General features: G+C 46.6%; 1 protein-coding gene across 1 annotated transcript in view; it reads left to right on the top strand.

The window, feature by feature from the left end:
* The first annotated feature begins 3,022 nt into the window (after positions 1-3,022).
* Ston2 (stonin 2) overlaps positions 3,023-12,715 on the top strand; it is a 152,036-nt gene continuing 142,343 nt past the window's right edge. Inside the window, exon 1 of the mRNA XM_059279359.1 lies at positions 3,023-3,133. The gene's annotated coding sequence lies outside the window, so the exon portion shown is untranslated. The remainder of the gene's footprint in view (positions 3,134-12,715) is intronic.

The raw sequence follows: 12,715 nt of genomic DNA, 5'->3' as shown, positions 1-12,715 counted from the left end.
CACTTCTTTCTGCATTCTCAGAGTGTATGCTGTATAATAACAATAGATTTGTTTGCACAAGTCAGCAGACATTCATTCTCTATTTACACTTTTTTTTTTTACCCCAGAGGAGACCAGGTCACCATTAAGCAATTACTCTTCATTCCCCGTCTCCCACTAATCAGCTCTCTGTAATGTCTCTACAGATTTGCCTATTGTAGATATTGTATAGAAATGCAGCCTTTGGCGTCTGATTTCTTTCACTTAGCATAACATTTGTAGCTGAAGAATATTCCATTACCCTGGCTATTTGCTATGTTATTTATGCACAATTGATGAGAATTGTGGCTTTGTACTTTTCAGCTATGATTGATAACAATACTATAAATATTCTTGTACAAATTTTTATGCAGACATATGTTTTCAGTTTTCTTTTCTCTTTTTCTTTTTCTTTCTTTTTTTTTTTTGGACAGGGTCCAACTGTAGCTTTGGCTGGCCTAGAACTTGCTATGCAGGCTGGCCTCCGACTCAGTGGTCCAACTGCCTCTGTCTCCAAAGTGGTGGGGTTCAAGGCATGGACCACCATGCCCAGCCAGTTTTCTTGATTATGTAAGTGGAATTACTGGGTTGGTTGTGTTGCAACTTTGAGCTTAATTTTTTGAGAAGCCACTACATTGTTTTGCAAATCAGCTATATAATCTCACTTCGCCTTGCATACATACAATAAGGATATCGTTTTTCTCTTTACTTAAGAGCGTCCAACATATAGGAACTACTCATTTACAGTTGGGTTGAATGGATGCTAACTTTAAGTCAATGTCCATTCATTCAGGAACTGGAGGGTACCCTGTTGAAATTTAGGATAAGGATGTGGTTAGCACTTTATTAGCCTGTTGGAAATTTTAGTCTCATTCATGTTTGCAGAGTGCCTACTGTGTTCTGACAGTAAGCTAGGCTGTGCTTACTGTATTCTGATAGTAAGTTAGGCTGTGCCTGCTGTATTCTGATAGTAAGTTAGGCTGTGCCTACTGTGTTCTGACAGTAAGCTAGGCAGTGGGACTATGCTGTGCAACAATGTAATCTAGTTAAAAACTGTAGCTTGAATTCTAATTGCTCTTAGTAATAAAAACCCGGAGTTAGAATCTGTGCTACAGAAGATAATTTGTAACAGATGGATAGAGCACTGTTACTGTGTGCCTGAGAGACTTAGTGAAGGCCTCACTCAGGAAGGAATATTTTAGTGCAGTCTTGAGTGCTAAGTGCCAGCCAGGAGAGAAGAAATGTCAGAGCTAAGTAAATTGGTTTTGTTTTCCTAGGTGGTATAGAACTATGTATAAGCGACCTCGCCCACAAGACAGCTCGACTCCACAGTCTTGATTCTTTCCCTGTTATTTGTGGGCTGAGGTTAGCTCACAGCAGCCAGAATTGAGTAGTTTGACACATCATCTTGGGGCAGCCTCCGACTCTGGCAGAAGCAAGAGTTTCTCCTTTGAAGTGAGCATATGAGCAATTCAAATGAGACTTCTGCTGCGGCCATGAAAAGTGATCAGCCAGGAGTCACAAGTTGCCGCGTGCCTGTGTTTCTGAGACACGAAGAGGGATGCCCCTGAAAGAACTTTCTTCACCTGGTCTTTGTCCTGTTTTACCTCATTTTCCAAGCAAGTGAGGCTCGACCCATGCCCAGTCTGCTTTTCTAATATAAAGGGATCCGTGGTTTGTCCATGAATATAAGCAACAGAAAATGGAGGTAATTTTCTCCCACAGACTGTGCTGCTCTTAAGCTTGACCTGGGATGGATGCATTCACTGTTTAGAGCATAGGTCTCAGCTAGTATCTTTTAAGCGCTTTTCTGCCAGCCACACTTCTTAAGGGTTCTGTGAGCCTAAAAGCACAGAAGGAAAGAAATGCTCGTAGAAAAATGATCGCATATGGTGTGTTGTTTACTTGTTCATTAATATAAACGACAGAAAATGGAGCTGCTTTTACCCATTGCCCATCTGGGTGGCAGAGCAGATGTAAGAGTGGCATGCGGATTTACACCGCTTCTTTTTACTTTTTAGAAAGATCCAGAACAGGTAGGTGGGAACGGTGACAGGGTTAAAGAACTGCGAGGGAAGAGATGCATGGTGGGAACAGTTATTGTCCCCTCTTCTCCCCGCAGGGATTAGGGTCTGCTGCTGTCTTTCAGATGAAAGTTTGTCGTCTCCAGAGCATCTGTGTTCTACCCCTGAGGCTCACGCACATATAGATGTCTTTATGGCAGACTTTTCCTGAATTTCTGGATTATAAAAGTGTGTATAAAGTTCTTGGAATAATGCCTGCCAACTAATATACACCATGTTAATATTAGGGTAATTATTATGTTATGAATCAGACTCATCTCTCCAGCTAGATATTAAGTTCTTTGTCGGTGACATCAGCCCATCTTGCTCTTTTCCTGGACAGTAGTTCCTAGCTCAGTGTTCTTAATGTATTGACAGTATTGGGCTCTCCGACAAATCGCTTTCCCTTGGTGAGCTCTGGTAGGTAGGGACCATACACAGATTGTGTGCGGAGTTCAACTTGAATTCACAAACGCTGTTTGACACCTACCGTTTACAAGCATCTTTCCTAAGCCCTACACTCTGCAGTTTAAAAAGTGCGGAAAAATAAATGTAAAGTCCAAGTGGCTTGCATGAGAGAGGCCAGAAGAGCACCTTTCCCAGCATGGTGGAGGTTCACAACCACCAGCGCGCAGGGGGAGTAGCTGGACTCCATAATGATCCCTAGCACACGGTTCCTTTCCCCAGCTGCTTGCTTTGCCAACCTCGTTGGGTGCAGAGGGGATCAGAGCGGGTTTCAGAGTCCTGCTGGCCCTAGGTGAGGTGGGGACCAAGGCCAGGGCAGCGGGGCTCTGGGGGTGACCCCGCCCATCCCACTCCTCCTGTCCAATCAGAGCGCGGCTCTCGCACAAGCCGCGACCAATCAGGAGCGGCGGGAGCTGCGCCCAGGGCCGGCGGGCGCCCTGCGAGCCCAGAGTCGCGAGCGGGCAGTGGTGGCGCGGCGACCCGGAGGGAGCTCTGCTGAAGCGGCGGCGGGACGGAGGCTGTGCTGGGGAGCGGGTGGTGGCGCGGACGTCCGCGCCGACGCCGGGACTCTGCTCACCGCGACGCCGGTGAGTACACCCGGGCCGGGGAGCGACCTAGGCGCCGCAGGTGGACGGCGGGGGGCGCCGGCCGCGAGGTCCTAGCGCCGTGCATCCCTGAGCACCGCGTACCGAGCCGACGCGGAGCGCCACCGTACCGCCAGCTGCAGGGGGCCCCCGATTAGGAGGGATGAGGCAAAGCGACCTCCGCGGGGTGTTCCTGGGGAGACTCTCGTGACCCCCCACACTCCTCACAGCACTTCTTGCCAGCCAGTGCCTTCCCCTGAGATCCAAGTCGGCCAGGGTGGCTTCGTTGTCCTGAGTGGGGAGGCGACAACAGGTGTCCTTGGAGACGGTGCCTCGCCCCACCCCCGCTGGAAATCCCGGCCTTGGCGTTGCGCCCCAGCTTCGGGGTGTTCTGAGACAGGACCCCAGCCTGGCCTCTCAGGCTCTCTGCCCGCTGGACAGCGCCCAGGGGCCGCCTGGACCCCGGGCTTTGGATGGAGTTTCCTGCGCGTGTTGCCAAGCAATTTGCTGGACACCGCCTGTCGTCGGGATGGAGAGTTGGAGATGGGAGGGGGGCAGGCAGAGGAAAGGGGGGGGGGATTTGCTGGACATTGGCCTCTCCCTGCGATGAAGAAGGGTGTGTGTGTGTGTGTGTGTGTGTGTGTGTGTGTGTGTGTGTGTGTGTGTGTGTGTTCCCGTACAGACTCTGCTGAAAGGAGCTGCCTGAGGGCTGTAAGTGAATCATTAACTCTGGTTTTGTGCAGTTACTGCCCCTGCCTACCCTTCTCTCACTCCCTCTGTCTCCTTCAGGCTTTCTGCGCCTGCTTTGCTCTCCTTATCTATAAAGTGACAATACTGATTGCACTCGTTGTTTGGAAAATTATATGAGCCAAGTGTCTGAAAAAATGTCAAGCATAGCACCAAGCATTCAATAAACGCTGGCTCTTACCATTTATTGTGAAGCGGATGATTGTTTTAAGAGTAAATCAGACCTGTCCAAACTGGCCCAACAGTCATTTGGAGCATTTAGCAGCTTTCTACTCTCCAAGGAGAAAAATGTTAATGTTACTGATGGTATCGTTTAAAGGTAATAAATATATCCTACCGGGAAAGGATGGGAGAGATAAATGAATTTGAATTAGTAATCAACGCTTTGTAACCCTGTGAATGTTTTTCCGAAAAGAATATCATGGTACTTTGTTAAATTCTCTCTCTCTCTCTCTCTCTCTCTCTCTCTCTCTCTCTCTCTCTCTGTCTGACTGATTGGGGTGATGAACAAATTTTTTTTTAGTGTTTTATGATTTTTAGTCTTTTTAAAAGTGTGAGAGAGAAGCAGAAACACAAAGAAAATTCTCAACCTTATAAACAAAATGCCAGCAGCTGACAGAAAACCGACATTTGTGTTTCTGACTTTATGCGGTTGATGGAATATGTCTCAGGTGGTCCAGTTTGGTTCTTTGCCACCATATCCACCCCGCCGCTTCGCTGTTTAATCTGGAAATCAAATAGACACTTGACTACATGCTTATTTGTGTTTCTAAACCTAAGATATCACGTGTATCACTTGTTGGAGTTGTAAACTTTCTCCTGCCTCCTCCTCTGGAACAAACCCTTAAAGACCTCTGTGTTCTCAGTGGCCATCTGCCTGTCTTGTCATACCACCCCACCCCTGCAGCCTGGACCTGGGAAGGGAAAGGTCAGACAGACTAGCCCTGTTTTCCTGTGGTTCCAGTGCTTCGTCTACCTTAGGATAAATACACCATACAGAAAAAGTGAGTGTCTTCTCAGTGCCCGGGGTGCATTTTTAGGCTGCAAATCTTGCGAGTTTGAGATTAGTGTGGCTTTCAGCTGTTGTTGCTATAAGACTTCTCCTTCCCAGTTGAGTGGGAGGATCAGAAAGCTTGCAGCTGGGGAGGGACAGAGGTATGCGGCACAGGGCAGATTGCTGGATTCAAAGCCAGACTCCCACCTGGTGTGAGCCCTGGCTCTCACTGTGGCTGGGAAACTTGGGCACTCTGCTTTGATTCTCTGAGCCCGTCTCCTCGTGAGTGATAATGTTTTGTTAAATAGTGAAGCAATGGTATGATAAATAATAATAATAATAATAATAATAATAATAATAACAATGCTATTAGATGGCAAGCCCATAACACAGCTCCCAGGACACAGTTACAGGTCTGTGGCATCTATAGGAGGTTCTAAAAGTGAGGGTGACCATCTAGAGATAAAGATCAGGTTGAGAGGTAACCGCTGGAGCTAAGGATAGAATGGGCAGCTGAAGTGAAGTCATCGAAAGCACGGTAGAACAGAGGGGAGAAGGCCCTGCAAGCAGGGCAGGAAGGTGATGAGCGTTGCTGTCATCAGCTTGGGCTAAATAACAAGTGCCCCCAAATGCCGTCGCTCTCCGGTCACTCAAGCTTCTTGCTCACTGATGCTGATGCTGCAAAGCCAGGTGGGTCCTCGTGTGTCTTCTTTTAGAGCCCCGCATTAACTTAAGAGCAAAAACAAACCGGCCCTGCCCGAGAACAGTATTGGCTTCATTTATGGCAAAGGGAAGGACATAAGATGGCACAACACACCGGGGCGGTGGTGGCGCACGCCTTTAATCCCAGCACTCGGGAGGCAGAGGCAGGTGGATCTCTGTGAGTTCCAGGCCAGCCAGGTCTACAGAATGAGATCCAGGACAGGCACCAAAACTACACAGAGAAACTCTGTCTGGAAAACAAAACAGACAAAAAAGATGGCACAGCACTGTTACACTTCAAGTTTGCTGGGAAGTGAGAGGTGGCTATCCCCACAGCCCCATGCTGTTGACCGAGGTCAGTGACACGGTCAGGCACGATGTCAGAGACAGTATAAGCTTCCTGCAGATAGGGAGACATGGCTGTGGAAGAGAACAAGGCCAGGGAAGTTACCAGAGGCAGATAATGAAGGATTTGGGGTTGTGGGCCAGACACTTGGGACTTTATCTTATAGGCACGATGCAGCCACCGAAGGCAGGTGTGTGTATGTGGGTGGTGTATGTGCACATGTGTATGTGTGCACCCGTTTGTGCACATAGAAACCACAGGAGGATTTGGGGGATCTGATTCTACCCTCTCCTCCTGATTCTCTTGAGGTAGGGTCTCTCATTGCACCTGGAGCCAGGCTGGTGATTCAGCAGGCCCCTACAATTCTCCTGTCTCTGTCCCCCACACCACTGAGGGTTACAGGTTTATGAGGATTTTCACATGGGTGCTGGACACTTGAACTCAGTTCCTCACACTTGTGGAGCAAGCATTTTTACCTCCTGGGCCATCTCCCCAGCTCCTAACGAAGGGCTTTAAGTTGGGGTTTAACAAGTGAGGTCAGATTTTTCAGGTCAAACCGAAATCTTCAGTAGCACTGTGGAAAGACGTTAGAAATTGGTGAGATTCAAAGCAAGAGATGGTGAGGTCCTGAGCCCACCCAACCACCTCAAGTCCCTTTCATGTGTCTCAAAATACCAGGACTAGAAAATTCCTCATCTGAGACTTGAGAGGCTCGTCTTTTTCACGAGTCTTCTACAATGCTCATGCTCTCGCATCTTGAGGTTATCTTGTGATATCATCTAAAAACATGGTTCTCAAACTTTAGCTGCATCCACTTCCCTTGGAAGGCTCCAGTCAACAGACTGCTGGCTCTGCCCCCAGCCCCACCCCAGAGTTTCTGAGTCAATCAGTCCGGGGTCAGACCTGAGAGTAAGCTTTCCTGCTTTCTGAAGATGCTGGTGCTGCTGGCCCAGAAGCCTCACACTGAAAACTGCTAAAGGCAGAAATTAAGATGTAGTTGAGGGAAAGACCTGAAAGAGAAGACCTATGAAAAGTTCTAGCATTCTTGAGGCAATGGTTCTACCCTAGGCTGCCCCAGGTCATGAGCATCAGGGTGTGTAGGAGTCCTTGAACCTCCAGTTCTTATTAACTACTTGCTTGCTTGATCAAAAAAAAAAAATTTTTTTTAACAGAGCCTTATTATGTTGCCCTGGCTGGCCTGGAACTCTCAGCAATCCTCCTGCCTCAGCTTCCCAAGTAGTGAGGTTATAGGTGTGGACTACCTTGCCCAGCCAGGTTTCCATTAAATGTCACATTGCTATTCTCCTAGTGAGAAAATGCAAAGCAGCTCCGAGTTGGAGATTCTAGAAGCATACAAGGGTTGCTTTGTCCCACCCCTTTTGTAGTTCTGCCCAGCCTCTCCATCCTGTCACTGAGCACACACCCTTTCATCTGGCTCCAGCCCTCTCTCTGCCTGGCCTGTCCACATAGTCCAGTCTTAGTCCCTCACACTCGTTGGTCATTCCGGTCTAACCTCTGGAGCTTGCCCACTGGGTGGACTTTTGGCTGAATTTCAGTATAGTCAGACCAAGAAATTGCTGGTCTCATTTGAGGTCACCTTCATGACTAAACATCGGTACGGTGTGGTCATTGCAAATTGCAGCCCATTTTCACCCCCAGATAAATAATCCCTTGAGAATCCGAGAGCAACCAACCCAAAACTATTTGGCTTGTTGTCATAGGAGGAACAAGTCCCGACAATGCCCTCAACGCTGACTCATCACTCTTGCAATGACAGCGTGTTTGAAAAATGGTTGTTAAAGAGAAAACATGTTGGTTTGTACAGGAAATGAAACAAGAGTTTCTTGTCTTTCTCTTTCTCAATTTCAGACATAACAGAAGGGTGACCTCCATCTAAAAGCCGGATAGCTTCTGTGTGCCCACCCTAATGCTGTTGTTTTTTATTCTTTACTCTTTGGGGTCCTGCCACCCAGCTCCCAAGTAAACACATGGAGAATTATTCTTTCTTATGAATGCCCGGCCTTAGCTTGGCTTGTTTCTAGCCAGTTTTTCTTAACTTAAATGATCCCATCTACCTTTGCCTCTGGGCTTTTACCTTTCTGTATACTTTTCTTTACTCTTACTCTGTGGCTTGCTGTGTAGCTGCGTGGCTGGCCCCTGGAGTCCTCCTCCCCACCCTTTTTTCATTTCCCCTCCCACATTCTTCTCCCTCTACTTTTTCTCTCTGCCTGCCAGTCCTGCCCATCCTTTCTCCTGCCTTGCCACTGGCTGTTCAGCTCTTTATTAGACCATCAGGTGTTTTAGACAGGCACAATAACACAGCTTCACAGAGTTAAACAAATGCAACATAAAAGAATATGCACATCTTTGCATCATTAAACAAATATTCCACAGCAGAAACAAATGAAACACATCTTCAACTAATATTCCGCAGCACCCTAATATGCAGCCCGTTAACCCATGAAATATTTTTAGTCTCAAAGTTTTGAGTACCAGCTAGCAGCCTAGAAGATGTGTTTCAAGGTGAGGGGCACAAAATGGCGCAATGGGATATGCGTAGAACATTCTAGAAGCAGTGTATATTGTTTTTATAAAATAAGAAATATAGTGAGCCAAAGCTAAAACAGAGTGGCATTTGAAAAGGCCTGAGATTTGATAGATAACCACACAAATACAAGTATGTATTTGAAACAGCAAATCTCCCAGGATTCTGGGTTCCTCTGAAGGTAAGTAAGAACTGTAATTATTATTAATATTATTATTTGTTTCTTTGAGACAGGATTTTTCTGTGTAGCCCTGACTGTCCTAGAACTCAGTCTGTAGACCAGGCTGGCCTCAGACTCTGAGATCTACCTGCCTCTAACTCCCAAGTGGTAGTATTAAAGACATGCACCATCGCCACCCAACTTTATATATTTATATATAATTTATTTTTATTTTATGTTCCTTGGTGTTTTGCCTGCATGTATGTCTGTGTGAGGGTGTCAGAAACCCTGGAACTGGAGTTACAGTCAGGGGTGAACTGCCATGTGAGTGCTGGGAGTTAAACCCGGGTCCTCTAGAAGAGCAGCCCGTGCTCTTAACCACCGAGCCATCTCTCCAGCCCTCAGAACTGTAATTCTTGTTCAGGAGGTCTGAGACCATCTATTTCCCTCTCCAGGTAATTCTGAAAATCAGGTAATTTCCTCTCCTCCTTCACACTGGGCTTCAAAGCACCATTCCCTTGGTCAACTTTAGGAGGCATTAGAACATTTCCCTTCATCTTAGGTTTCCAGGAAACTTCCAAGTTTCAAAAGATGCCATAAACAAAACCCTGGCCTTAAGAGTGAGAACCACAAGAGACACTAGACAGGAAGGGTTAAAATGCTGAGCAGATTTAGAAAGTGCGACTCTCCCATTGGATCACATTTATCTGGCAACTTGATTATCAAGAAATACGTCAGATCTTCAGATACCTAACACCCAGTCCTTATATGAACAGTTGTAGGAAGTAGATTTACAGTATTATTGTTGTCTTTCTGAAATGCCATAACGAACATAAAAATACTAGTATTGTAATTATAATGATTAATTATAACATATTATTAATATCTAAATTCTATAGAGTGATACAGAACAGATAATAAGAGGGAAGAATTGAAAACTCAAGGCCTTTGATGTTTTGTCCACCGTGTGCCCCAGCTGACCCCATACTAACCAGGACTTGTCACCTCCAGTGGCGTCACTGATCAGATGACGGTCAATGATTCTGATGTTTGTGATGGTCTAGAATAGCCTTTGGAAGGTGGCCCACATGATGACATTGACCATCCTTCTGGGTACAAAACTCTAGAGGAAGTTACAGGGAATCCATGTCTTCCGACACAGCCTCTATTCTGGGAGAGAAGGGGCATAATATTTGCATGAATTATTATTATTCTCAGTTAATGGTGAGACCACCAACAGTGAGTGGGCAAATAACTAAGAGGGTACCGAGTGCTAGGAATTCAGAGCCCTGGCTGTGTAGGTCTGTGCAGGAGCAGGTGCTCTGGGAGGGATGTAGAAGTAGGATTTCATAAATGCAAAAACACTGGTTTCATAGAGAATGAACCACTGTGAACTGTGGGTCAGCCTTGGTGACTCACGTCAAGCTCCCTGACAAGATGCTTTGTCTGCGATGAGAGAGTCGACAGAAAGCAGGGAAATTGGAGCTAATTGCTTGTCTTCCTTGCTTAGCTGCCCTCTGCCCATCTAATATGAATGCTCATGCACATACAAATTTGCATAACCTCCTAACCAATGAATATTATTCATTAGTAGATGAATAGCGTGGGACTCTGATGTGACCTTCTTAACATGCTCGTTTTATTAATAGGAAAGCCCTTGGGAGCTAAGGATGTCAAACCTCTTTATAAATAAAGCCTAGCCCTACCATAAACGCTGTCATCTGGCAGGCAATCAGTCCCTCTCTACTTCTGAGATGAGTTAAAGGTCAAATGGGAGGTTCAAAGTCATTCAGGAACCCCTTGGCACTTCCATGTCAACTGACCTACCTCTCCCGACATGAGCTAGTGTCTAGCTTAAGTTGCTCCCCAGATCATCACAAGGATTGTGGCACTAAGGACTTAGGGCCTTGCCATCTAGCTAGGATTTCACCAGCTAGCATTATACACCACAGAGGTCTTCCACTGCTAATGCCTAGAGCACTTCATTAGTTTTAAATTTAGATAATTGCACCCTTTTCTTTCAGGCTTAACCATGGCTTTTGTTGAAAGAAAGTGCCTTTTTTTTTTTTTTTTTTTTTTTTGGTACTTTGGGTCTGTGCAAATACACTGTCTGAATAAAATGGCATTGAGTTCTTTCAACCAAATGTCAACCAGGGTAGTGAGTCTGTCAGTGAGTGCTTTCAGTCTGCTTGAACTTGGGAGTGAGATATCAAACCATTACCAACTTGATACAGTCCTCTATTACCTGCCTTTTGAAGGTATCGAATTGGTCTTATTGCTGGTGCTCCCTCCTCCTCCCCTTCTTCTTATCTTCCTCCTCCTCTTCCCCTTCCCCTCTTCTTCTTCCTCTTCCCCCTCTTCTTCTTCCTGGTGTGTCTGCCTCTGTATGTAAATATGGGTGCATGTGTACCACAGTGTGAGTGGGCAGGGGCAGGTCAGGGATGACCTCAGGTGCCATTCCTCACCCTCCACTGTTTTTGAGACAGGGTCTCTTGACTTTCTCCCACATATACCATACTAGATGGCCTTCAAGCTTCCAAGGATTTGCCACCTGTCTCCACCTCCCATCTCCCCATGCTGAGATTATAATAGACACCTGTGCTTTGCATCGGGCCTTTCCATGGGTTCTGGGGATTTGAACTTGGGTCTTCGTGCTTGCAAGGCAACTACTGTTATCCACCGAGCCATTTCCCCCAGCCCATAATTGCTTTAAAAAGTGAGGTGCTTTAATTAAGAACAGATTTGATTTCACTGTTTGCTTAAGAACTGAGTCTGTCATCTTTCTTGATTGGCAGTTTGGAAGCGAAGACCTATAAGGCTTTGATTAACTGGGTGGGCTGAGGCTAGCCAGACAGTGGATTGGGTGATGCATGGTTTACATATGAACTGTTTTTATGAACCCAGGGTTATCAGAACTGTAGCTCACTTTATCTCTCCACTCTTGCCAAACATCAAGTATTAATATTTTTCTTATTTCTGCATTTCCCCATTTGGAAATTGAACTGCCGAAGAGTGTGAAAAATTTACATTGTCATTGAGATGATCAAAGTCCCTGCCAATAACCCTCACTCAACGAGTTTTCTTAGGTGCCAGGTCCTCTGCCCTGCAGTGTCTTCCATTTTCTGCCCCTGGAGGCAGTGAGGGTCTCATTTTGCAACTGAGACAGGGCCTGGGGTTAAAATTTGCCAGAGGTGGGAGGGGAGCTGGGCTTTGAACCCACTTCCTTTAATCCCTTAGGTTTGGAAGCTGTACACAGTCCAAAGCATCCGTGGACCGTGTGTCCACACTTGCACACCCGTGAAGAGCCCCGTGGGAGGAAGCGGTCCTTATTTTTGCACCATCAGTTCACACAGTGAGCAGTGCAGTCGAAGCACACCTCTCTGTCTCCCTTTTCCTATCTCCACTTCCCGAGTGTTTGGGTTACAAACTAACCTCCGTAAAGGGAGCCGTTTGAGAAGGAGGAGGCAATCTGTTTGAGTACCTACGGCGCGTCTGACTGCCACTCACTCATCCGTCTCCTTGGCATGAGTGAGCAATGCTGGTTCTAGCAGCTTGCCAGCCCCTAGCATAGTGCTAGGGACTCCCCTATCGGTGCCACCCATCACACTCAGGGCCCTGGCATTCACAGGCTCTGCTGTTGGTCCCCGTGCCTGAGCAGGCCTCGGAGATACAGTTCCGAAGAATCATTTAACATCGTATATTAGCCTCTAATCTGGGCGGTCTCGGCAGTGGCTCCAGGACCAGGGGCTTTGATCCTCTGTCATTTGGTTGCATTTTTTCCCCCCTGCGAACAAGACACAGCATGTGTACCCATCAAGCTAGGTCCTTTGCAAAGGTGGGTCCTGGCTGTAAGAATGCCAGGTAAGAGTGTTTGGGTTAATTTATTGCATATGTGTTTCTACTTAGAGGAAGAAAATTTACGGGCGTGGGGGTGGGGAATATGTGGCATGGTTGGAACATGGTGAGATGGTTAACAGCCTCTGGCTGGACTGTTCAATTCTGAATTTCCTAATAAGTTATTTAACCTCTGCGTACCTCATTTTCCTTATCTCTGGAAAGGGATAATAATAGAACCTCCTAGAGTTATGAGG

The sequence above is a fragment of the Peromyscus eremicus genome, chromosome 14 (assembly GCF_949786415.1).
Source record: "Peromyscus eremicus chromosome 14, PerEre_H2_v1, whole genome shotgun sequence".
NCBI lineage: Eukaryota > Metazoa > Chordata > Mammalia > Rodentia > Cricetidae > Peromyscus > Peromyscus eremicus.
Note: the sequence above shows the minus strand (reverse complement) of the source record. Positions and strands in the feature narration are given on the sequence as shown.